The sequence below is a fragment of the Medicago truncatula genome, chromosome 2 (assembly GCF_003473485.1).
Source record: "Medicago truncatula cultivar Jemalong A17 chromosome 2, MtrunA17r5.0-ANR, whole genome shotgun sequence".
Classification (NCBI taxonomy): domain Eukaryota; kingdom Viridiplantae; phylum Streptophyta; class Magnoliopsida; order Fabales; family Fabaceae; genus Medicago; species Medicago truncatula.
Window position 1 is genome coordinate 20,643,751 of NC_053043.1, and position 2,655 is coordinate 20,646,405.

General features: G+C 38.7%; 1 long non-coding RNA gene across 1 annotated transcript; it reads right to left on the reverse strand.

Annotated features, from left to right (window-relative positions):
* Positions 1-1,065: 1,065 nt before the first annotated feature.
* Positions 1,066-2,364, reverse strand: LOC120578189 (uncharacterized). The gene is made up of 2 exons (XR_005644116.1): positions 1,880-2,364; positions 1,066-1,700 (listed from the first exon to the last, which is right to left on the reverse strand). It is a non-coding gene; the product is annotated as an uncharacterized lncRNA (long non-coding RNA).
* Between the last annotated feature and the right edge of the window lie 291 nt (positions 2,365-2,655).

The following is a 2,655-nucleotide window of genomic DNA, read 5'->3' on the forward strand; positions in this document are numbered from 1 at the left end:
GTTGGTCGTTACCCCATTAAAGGTAACTGACAGTATCTTCTCTTTCGTATTTTGGTCGTTACCCGTGTTGAGGTAACTGACGGTATTTCCTTTTCGTATTTTGGTCGTTATCCGAATTGAGGTAACTGACGGTATTTACTTTTCGTAAGTTGGTCGTTATCCGAGTTGAGGTAACTGACGGGATTTCCTTTTCGTAAGTTGGTCGTTACCCGAGTTGAGGTAACTGACGGTATTTCCTTTTCTTATGTTGGTCGTTATCCGTGTTGAGGTAACTGACGGTATTTCTTTTTCGTAAGTTGGTCGTTATCCGAGTTGAGGTAACTGACGGTATTTCCTTTTCGTAAGTTGGTCGTTACCCGAGTTGAGGTAACTGACAGTATTTCCTTTCTGTATTTTGGTCGTTATCCGAGTTGAGGTAACTGACCGTATTTCCTTTTCGTAAGTTGGTCGTTATCCGAATTGAGGTAACTGATGGTATTTCCTTTTCTTGTTGTATATTGGTCGTTATCCGAGTCGAGGTAACTGACGGTATTTCCTTTTTGTATGTTGGTCGTTACCCGTGTTGACGTAACTGACGGTATTTCCTTTTCGTAAGTTGGTTTTTACCCGTGTTGAAGTAACTGACGGTATTTCCTTTTCTTATCGTATGTTGGTCGTTACCCGAGTTGAGGTAACTGACAGTATTTCCTTTTCGTAAGTTGGTCGTTACCCGAGTTGAGGTAACTGACGGTATTTCCTTTTCTTATCGTATGTTGGTCGTTACTCGAGTTGAGGTAACTGACGGTATTTCCTTTCTGTATTTTGGTCGTTACCCGAGTTGAGGTAACTGACGGTATTTCCTTTTATTATCGTATGTTGGTCGTTATCCGAGTTGAGGTAACTGACGGTATTTCCTCATTATCCGAGTTGAGGTAATTGACAGTATTTCCTTCCGTATGTTGGTCTTTACCTCAGTAAAGGTAAGTGACGATATTAATGTTCGTATGTTCGTCTTTACCACAGTAATGGTAATAAAATAATATTTCCTCCCCAGTGATATCTATCAGTTTTTCCCCAGTCAATGTATTTTTGTCGTCCTTGCATTCATACTTGCATCGCAGACATTCATACCAGTATATTCATAAGCATGACATTCTTAGCATTTGAACTGGTCAAAATTGGTGTACTTGGTATTTAAGTCTCTTCGACCCGTTGATTTAAAGAATTTTCTTTTAAATCTCCGTGACAGAGAAACTTAAATAGGGGCATCTGTCATACCCCAAATTTTGACCACTTTTCTCTATTCTTACCCATTTTATTCGTGTTTTTGAAGTCGGGAATTTTCGTCGTTTCAGACAAAATTTCGACAAAGATGTTACTTTGAAGTACCTCATTTTTTATTCTGAGTCAGACCCTTCTCTTTCCCATTATTTTCTTTTTTTTATTTCATTGTCTAGTTTGCATCCTTTATTAATTTTAATTTTAATATTAGTTACTTTTTAATATTTAAATATTTAATAATGTTTATTTTCTGTTTTTTCTGTACAATGTTGTCAATAAGTCCGAAGGTTTTCGGCAGTGGTCCAAATTTCTTTTTTCGTACGCCGCATGTTTAGGCAAGTTCATAGGGTCAAGTTTTTGTTGCCAAATCCAGCAGCTCAGTAATAATCTCTGCAAGTTACTTCCTTATTCTCTTCAACCCTAATGCTATAAAATCAAACCTGCAAAAAAGAAGAAAAGGGGGAGGCCGCACAAAACATTCAGCGAGAAATCAATCATTTGCAGCCGCAGCTTTCACAAAAAACCCTAATTTCCTTTCTTCAATTTTTAGAGTCAAAGCAAACAAAAATCATCAAGAATCATGAACAACCGATGAATGTTCATCGTGATCTCTTTTCACCTTCTTTTCGGAACTGAGCAGCAACAAGGAATAGAGCTTGAATCGGATCGCGAAGGGAGAAGAAAGTGACAACAGAATCGAACCGGAATACATACCGAGCCAAACCGGATCTGAACCGTAGAGGAAGAGGTAAGCCGAACCGGTACGAAAAGTAACAAAGGGTAAGAGTTTTGTTCATCCTTTTTTCGAATTTTGTTTTGTAGATCTATGTAAATCCGTGTTTTGTTTTGAAAATTTATTTTAAGAATTGAAACCAGCATGCATAAGGATGTTTAGAACTACAAGAAATTTTTGAATCGGAGTAAGTTTGAACTCCGGCGCGGTGGTGCCACCACCGGCCACCGCGCTGGAAAACACTATCTCGCCGGAGAAGATGATATAAGGGGGCGGTGTTGTTTTTGAGTAGAGAGAGAAGTGAGGGTTTTGATTTTAGAGAGAGGAGAGAGTAACCGGTTTGATAGAGAGAGAAGGTCATGAGCAAAATGACTTAAAAATGGAAATATACTCTTTTATATGCTCTCTGTTGGATCAGTTCGGTTGAACCGAACCGGTTTCCGAACCGATCCAACTCTTCCTCCCTAAACCGGTTTACTGATCCGTATCCAACCCCAATCTGTCCTACTTTGGCCCGTATGTCTATTTGCTGAACTGATTTTCTTACTAGCTGATATATCCCTGTTCATGCTACTGCACCCCTCCCTGTATATATTTTGGTAACTCTTTTAAAACTCATGCATCTTATTGTTAACTATATTTCATGCATTTTTAATGCTTTA